Below are 8,091 nucleotides of genomic sequence, written 5' to 3'. Positions count from 1 at the left end.
TTTTTTTTTTTTTTTTTTTAAATGAGGCTTGGAGGGATCTGTGACTTGCCCAAGGCCACACTGCTGCATGGGAAGGAGGCTGCAGGTACTGGCACCTCCAGGCTCCACCAGGAACATCTGTCCAGAAATGAACACGCAATGGATACCCGCAGGCCTCAGCAACCTGCAGTTTGTTTCTTTTAACTGGCCACCTTGAATAGAAACCAAAGTTCAAGAAACTTCCCCCAGGCCCCCTCCACGGCCCCACTATAAGCCAAACTAAGAGTCAGCTGCAAAGCGTAATCTCCACCCTCCCACAGCATTCTGGTTCCAAAGGGCTTTTTTTTTTTGTTATTTATTTTTGGCTGTGTTGGGTCTTTGTTGCTCCATGCGGGCTTTCTCTGGTTGCAGGGAGCAGGGGCTACTCTTCGTTGCGGTGCACGGGCTTCTCATTGCAGTGGCTTCTCTTGTTGCGGAGCACGGGCTCTAGGCACAGGGGCTTCAGTAGTTGTGGCACGCGGGCTCAGTAGTTGTGGCTCGTGGGCTCTAGAGCGCAGGCTCAGTAGTTGTGGCACACGGGCTTAGTTGCTCTGCGGCATGTGGGATTTTCCCGGACCAGGGCTCAAACCCGTGTCCACTGCATTGGCAGGCAGATTCTCAACCACTGTGCCACCAGGGAAGTACCCCAGTGCCACCAGGGAAGTCCCCCAAAGAGGCTTTTACTTTCTTCATCTTGTCTTTCTCGTTCGCAACAACCTAAGGGCCCAACTGCACAGAAGGGTTCAAACCCACATCTTTCTCCAGGGGCCCAAGCTCTACTCCTGCTTCTCCACCTCCAAGACCCACCTGCTAGGCTGCTAAAGTGAGACATTTAAACAGTAAGTCTTTTATATATATACTAGAAAAGTAACATAAGCTCACTGTTAAAAAATAAAAAAAAAAAAAAAAAACAGAGCTTGCCCAGAGTCCAGAGCTCAGAGTGACTGGTTACCATTCTTTTTTTTTTTTTTTTCCTGAGCAATTTGAAGTCACTGCTCCTGTTCATGGGAGGAGAAATCCCCACCTGGGCACCAAGAGTTTCATGGGCTGCTCTGCAGAGGGCCCTGAGCCGGTTCCAGTCCCAGCCCTGTCCCATGCTAGCTTTCAGGGAATCAGCCTGAGCCTCTTTTTTGTCATTTACAAGATGGAGCTAATGATATCTACCTTCCAAGACTATTTTGTAGATTTACATAGTCCCCTCCGCCTACACACACACACACACACACCCAGAGGAGGTCAGAAATTTGTGTTTCTGCTGAACGGGGCACCATCAGAGAATACTTGGCAACTTTCAAAATTATCCTGTAAGTACTTTTCAATCAGTCAACCCCAGTTTCTTTGCAGTTTCCTTCTAGGCCACTCTTTTCTGGCAAGGGCTGCTCTGGACCACCCTGCTACTATTATTCATTTACTCGACAAATAACCACAGGACGCCTTTGTGTGCAATGGGCTCTGCCAGATGCTGGGAGAACAAGGTTAATGAAGTCCCTGGCCTTGGACAGCTTGTGGTCCATGCACAGAAAGACAAATAAAAAGGCCAGTGTTAAATGCACAAGTAATGATACAGTTAAGAGTTACAAAGAGGGCTTCCCTGGTGGCGCAGTGGTTGGGAGTCCGCCTGCCGATGCAGGGGACACAGGTTCATGCCCCGGTCCGGGAAGATCCCACATGCCGTGGAGCGGCTGGGCCCGTGGGCCATGGCCGCTGAGCCTGCACATCCGGAGCCTGTGCTCCGCAGCGGGAGAGGCCACTACAGTGAGAGGCCCGCGAACCACAAAAAAAAAAAAAAAAAAGAGTTACAAAGAAACTAAAATAGGAAACGTGGCAGGGAATGATGGAGAGGGGGGTGGGCTGGGAGCTTAGCGAAGGCCCTTCCAAGGAGGTGGCACTTAAAAGGGACAATTAGGATCCAGTCACAGGAACGTGGGAGGGGGGTAAGGGCACACCTGGCACAGGCTATGGCGAAGACAATGGCCCTGAGGTGGGAAGAAACTTAGAATATTCAAGGAAAAGACAGAAGGCCAATGAGGCTGCAGTACTGAAGTGAGGGCAGGCCAAGCAGGAAGGAAGGGGCAAGGGACAGGCTGAGGCTGGTCAGAGAGCTACACATGGGCCAAGCTGGAGAGCCAGCACTGTGCTCTATGTGTGCCAGGAAACCACTGGAAGGTTTTCAGCAGAGGAGTGACAGGGTCTTGCTCTTGAGAAGATCCACTTGGCTGCTGTGTTGAGGATGGACGACAAGAGGGGAAGGTGTCAGATTAGTTAGGAGGCTACTGCAGTGGTCCAGGCCTGGATCAAGGTGAGCAGTAGAGAAGATTCAGGAACACTCTGGATGTTATTAAATGTTCATGGCAATCACAACCATGCCCTCACACCGGGTGGTCTTTATAGCTTTCAAAGTTCCTTCATTTAAGTTTCAGAGCAAACCTGAGGCAGACGGGACTGAATCAGCAAGGCCATTTTTCAGAACAGGAGACTGAGGCCAGGAATGACAGGATGATGGTGCCCCAACTCATGCAGCAAGTGTGTGCTGGGACTGAACGAAAGGCAGGACTTTGGACTCCCTGCCCTGTGTTCCTCTGCCTGCAAAGGGACAGGGTATGACATGGAATGCTCTAGAGAACAAGAGCTTAGATGAGCCTCTGAAAAGCCCAGAAGGGTCAGAGCCTCGACCTTGCCCGCAGCCCTCAAGGAAGTGCTCAATGGATTCTCGCTGGCTGACCCCAGCTCTCAGTGTCAGGGAATCTGATACCCGGTTCCCTCTCTGAGTCATGGTGTGGACAAGACAGGAAGAACTGAGGGGTGGGTGGCCCCTTGGGTTTCTTCTGAAAAACAGAGACCTCTTTCACCTTGAAAGATTATCATGAGGATTAATGAGAGACTGTGGGCAAAAGCACGATACAAATGTTAGATCATTAGGGTTTCCAGACAGATAAGAAAAGAGCTCCATGGAGACTGAAATAGCTTGACAGCATCTCTCCTGCAGGACGCCTAAGACCTCGGACTCGGGAGTCCAGCAGGCCTGGCTCCCTCTGACCCCCTGCTCTACCTCAGCTGTGTGATCTTGGAACCTCAGTCTCCCCATCTGCAAAATGGGGCTGTTAAGAGTTGTTCCTGCCTCAAAGAGTCGTTAAGCGGATTCAGTAAGAGAAAGCGCAGAAAGCACAAGCACACAGCCGGCACACGGCCGCATTCCAGACATGGTGGCTGCTGTCGCTACTGCCATTGTCACCATCAGGCCCGGGTCTCAGCCTCTGATTCGGGGCTCGGGAATTGCCACGGAACTGAAGTCAACTAGAGATGTCTCCTGGATGCAGAAATGCTGCCGCCCCTTCCCTCTGCGCCTCCACAGCCTGATGGGGAAACAGCGCTAACACACCTGCAGAAGCCATCAGGGCACCTGCAAAGAAACAGACTTACTAGGAGAAATAAATAAGGTGGGAAGGAGCCCCATAGCTGGTGATAACAGAGAAAGGAAAACGAGCCTGTTTTCTATGGGCCATTAAATGTGATGAAAGGAACTGGCTTCTGTGGAGACTCCTGGGAGCTGACACGTAGCAGTCACTTCATCAACCCCAGCTGAGGCTCCAGTTGAGGCTGCAGCCAGACTTCCTCAGAGGATACCTCCACCTTCTGCTGTCTCACCTTATCACCACCAGCCCCGTCAGCCTCCTGCCTCCCTCCCTCCCAGGCTTACCTAGTCCTCCACTGGGCCAGCTCAAGAGCCAAACTGCCCGGGTTTGCCCTCCAGCTCTGTCACTTACACGATGTCACTTAACCTCTCTGTGCCACAGTTTCTTCATCTGTAAAATGGGGACAATTATAGCGCCCACCTATAGGGCTATCATAAAGATTGAATAAGCTCATCTAGGAGAAACCACTCATGACAGCTGGCCACTAGCTAATTGCTGGATTGGTGTTTGTTAAGTTACTAAAAAATTTTAAACCCCTCTAGTTCCTCTCATCTGAGCCTCCTGTCCCGATCCCCGGGCACTTGGGCTCCTCCCAGAGGTTACCACCAAACATCATCAAACCTCAGGGCTCATTTTCAGAAAAGGAAACTTGGGCCTGGAGAACCCAAGGGACCACAGTGGCAGAGCCTGACGTGAACCTGAACTCACACCTGCCACCTGCACCGTGGCTGTACCAGATGATCTGCCTGTTCTTACTTCACACCACCCTGCCTTTGTCCAGCTCAGTGCCTCTCCTTAGAATGCCCTTTCTCTGGCCTTTCTCAACCCATCTTTCTTTTTTTTTTAATTTTTTAAAAAATTTATTGTATTTATTTATTTTTGGCTGTGTTGGGTCTTCGTTGCTGCACGCGGGCTTTCTCTAGTTGCGGCGAGCAGGGGCTACTCTTTGTTGTGGTGCGCAGGCTTCTCATTGCGGTGGCTTCTCTTATTGCGGAGCACGGGCTCCAGGCACGTGGGCTTCAGTAGTTGTGGCACACGGGCTTAGTTGCTCCACGGCACGTGGGATCTTCCCAACCAGGGATTGAACCCGTGTCCCCTGCATTGGCAGGCAGATTCTTAACCACTGCGCCACCAGGGAAGCCCTCAACCCATCTTTCAAATATTTAAATGGCACTTCTTCTCAGAAGACCTTCCACCCCCCAGGGCAAAAGAAATCTTCTTCCTCTACACTGGGACATAATTCAATTTGACAACAAAATGGCTGAATGCGTCCTCCTGGCACCTCCACGGGGGCCTGGGACACAGAGGGTGAATCAGATCCAGTTCCTGTCCTTGGGAAGCTCAGGTTAATCATCCATATCTTTCTCCTTTCCAAGCCACAAGCTCCTCCGTGGCGTCAAGCCAGGCACTGGCAGGCACTAGGAACTGAACTCGGATCTCCACACTCAGGGCTCAGTCTTCCTTCCACCACCATTCTGCCTTCTGCAGTCAGGCTTCCAGAAACCTCCTGAGAGTACCTGCGAGGCCATGGGGCACAGGGCCGGTTCATTAAAAATCCCTGGCCTTGGGGAGCCTGCTGACATTTTAGCTTAAGCCCCCACCCCCGGAACATTTGCCAGTTCAAACTGTCCTGGTCTCTGTTCTTCTCTACATATTTGGGATGGAGGTGGTCCAATTCTGACGCCATGCAGCACACTTAACAGTCACCCAGGACTGGCTTCAAATCCAGCCAGGTGATCTTGGGCCAGCCACATAAATCATGTGTTCCTCAGTGTGTTCAGCTGTGAGATGGAGATAATAATGCTCACCCCTCAAGGAGCCACTGTAAGAATTAGCCAGAATGTACGTCAACCTCCCAGAGCGAAAGCAATTGTCGTGAGCCCAGAATCCCCTACCTCTTCTCCACCCCAGCCAAGCATCCCCATTCTTTCAAGCTCAAGACCCACCTGCCGAAGGAAGCCTTCCCTAACTTTTCCAGGTTACCCTGAGAGCTCTCTCTTCTCTCCACTCCCACCGCATTGACCCTAGTATTGACCATTTCCTTGTTCTCTCATTGGTTCGCTAGTTAACTTTCTCTTCCCAACCGGCCTCTAAGTGGCAAACTCAACCCAAGCCTGCCACACAGCATCGCACTGTGCTCACAAGAAGCGCTTGAAAAGTAACTTGCTAAGGTAGCCAGGACTCTGGGAGAAGGTGAAGATTTGGAGGCAGAAAACCAGGTGGGAATCCTAGCTCTGTTATGTGACCTTCCAGGGAGAACCTTCAACTCTCTAAGCCTCAGGTTTCTCATCTGGAAAATGAGGACTGAAAAATGTCGAGCTGACATGGTTGCTATGGAGGACAGATGAGCCAGCATATGTGAAAGCCCTTTTGTTATAAACTAAAAAGTGCTATTTAAGGGATTATTATTTTCAGATTTTCAAATCCAAACCTACTGATGCCTCAACTTTCCTATACCTAAGACTCAAGAGCCCAGCTCTTAGCCCCAAATAATCCACCCAAACCCACATTCTTAACTGTTCATCCTAAACAAAAAGCCAACAGCCTAGAATTCACAGCATCCATGGAACCTCGTCCCAGCTCAGGGCTCATAAAATCTCTCTCCTACCTTCAGATCTCAGCCCTCCTGGACACAGGTTTCTCCTTCCCAGCTCAAGGAAGCCCACACCACAAACCTATTCCAACTGCGATTGGCTGGGCATCATTTCTAGCTTGCAGTCCAATTTCCACGGAAAGTGAAAATGGGGAAAGATGACCAAGGTGGGTATGGTAGTATGTGGGGGGAGAGGGGGTCTAAGTCTTGGTAGTAGAATTAAAGATTCTGCTAGAATTTTGTGTCCACTAGCTGCTAAATGTACTATAATTATCACATTTGTGTGAAAATCCAAGGATCTGCATTCTGCTGTTTTCATGGGACTGGATGAATTGCAGGCACTGAGGAAAATGCTAAGAAGTTGGAGTTCAAAGTGTTGTACCCAGGAAACAAAAGTCCCAGTAAGCAATCCCAGAGAAATGAAATCCCTGACAAAGCTGATGTGGACACCACAGTCCCTCACTCTGGGCCCAGGCCCCTTCTCCAGCCCCTCCATTCCTTCTCCAGCCCCTATTCTTACCCATTAATGCCATGTAGGTATCACACCCATCAGAGTCTATCAGAGTGAATCCTGATTTTTTTCCCCTGGGAATACTGCTTTGTCTCTGTGAAAGACCCCCAAACCGGGCACCTTATAAATATCCGAGCCAGACAGATTTTAAGAGGAAATCGGGGAAAGGAAGGAGCAGGCCGGGAGGAGTCCCTGAGGCCCGCGGAGGGCAGGAGGGGAGTCCGAGGCCGGGGTGGGTGGCTCGCGTGCACTCATCTCCCGGGGGCGCCCCCCAGGCGCTGGAGCTGTCCCCCGCAGCCCCTGTGCGCCCCTGGTAGGACGACGGACCCCTCGCAGGCCTGAGCCCAGGGACTGATCCCGCGACCGGAAATGCACCCCCCAGACCGCGCCCCCCTTTCCTGCCGCCCTCTCCCCCGGGCCGGGCCGCAGGCCCCGGATCCCCGGGCTCGCGTGACCGCCGCAGCCGGCAGGGGCGGCCCGTCGGCGGCTGCGGTCCCTCCAACTCCCGGCGCTGCGGGGCCAAGGCGCACACAAAAGGAAGGGGCGCGTTGCCAGCGACGCCCCCGCCAATCGCCTCGAACCCCACCGCGGGAACCGGCAAAGCATCCGCACACCCCAAAGCTTCGGACGCCCAGGAGAGAGCCCCCCACGCAATTAGTTCCAAGACACCCCTCGGGGGGTTGCAGAGGCAGCCAAATCTCCCAGCGGCAGGTGCCCCCGGCAGCACAATAACTTTGAAACTTTGGGGCAGGGCACGGGGGCCGGGAGGGGGAGCCCCAAAAAGAAGGAAAGGGGGGTTGGGGGACTATTCATTTTTGCAAAATGCACTCTCCGGGTGTCCCCGCGCAGCTCCGGCCTGGCCAGGGCTTTCCGCACCTCCTCCCAGCCCGGCGCGGCCCCCGGGCGCCCCGAGCCCTCCAGAGCCGGCCGCCGGTTCGCGGTCGGGCCCCGGCCTCTGCCCCGCGGGGCTCGGGCCGCGCGCAGCACTCACTCACCTCGGCCGGGCTGCGCTCCCCGCGGGCCTGCGCCGAGCCCGATAAATGGTATGCTATGACTAGAGGTATGATTACGTTATTATTATTAGTAATAATAAGAGTAAATGCTATTTAATTACGGGCGGCAGCATCCTGCTCCCGGCGCCGCCGCCCCGGCAGCTCCGTCCATGTGGCTCCGGAGAGCTTTACTTTCATTTCCAGCCCCCTCGGCCGGCCGCTCGCGGCAGCACCCGCTGGAGGCACCGTCTCCCAGCAGTTCTTCCTCCTCGGGTCCTAGAGCGCGGCTCCCCTAGCCGGGCGCCGGGGGTGGGCGGCGCGGGCTGAGCACCTGGGGGCGGAGGGGGCGGGGAAGTCCCCCTTCCCCTTGGAAAGCTCATGCCTGGAATTCACCTTTATCTTCTTAGAAAGTGTCCTTCCCTCTTGGGGCTTTTCTTTTGGCAATTCTGCATTTCTGGGCTGATGCTGTTCTAACTCAGCGCCTCCGCCCTTCCTCATGTATGTAAAGAGCCCCCCGGGGTTTCCAGATGCTTTCAATGAAGGCTCCCCAAAACCCTAGATGCC

The 8,091-nt window shown here is 53.3% G+C and overlaps 1 protein-coding gene across 1 annotated transcript in view; it reads right to left on the bottom strand.

Annotated features, from left to right (window-relative positions):
- ZC3H7B (zinc finger CCCH-type containing 7B) overlaps positions 1–7,744 on the bottom strand; it is a 53,885-nt gene extending 46,141 nt beyond the window's left edge. Inside the window, exon 1 of the mRNA XM_029204946.1 lies at positions 7,531–7,744. The gene's annotated coding sequence lies outside the window, so the exon portion shown is untranslated. The remainder of the gene's footprint in view (positions 1–7,530) is intronic.
- Between the last annotated feature and the right edge of the window lie 347 nt (positions 7,745–8,091).

Source organism: Monodon monoceros, unplaced genomic scaffold (genome assembly GCF_005190385.1).
Source record: "Monodon monoceros isolate NGI ecotype Baffin Bay Population unplaced genomic scaffold, NGI_Narwhal_1 Super_Scaffold_6, whole genome shotgun sequence".
Classification (NCBI taxonomy): domain Eukaryota; kingdom Metazoa; phylum Chordata; class Mammalia; order Artiodactyla; family Monodontidae; genus Monodon; species Monodon monoceros.
The sequence above is the reverse complement of the archived record's forward strand: the minus strand, read 5'-3'. Positions and strand labels throughout refer to the sequence as shown.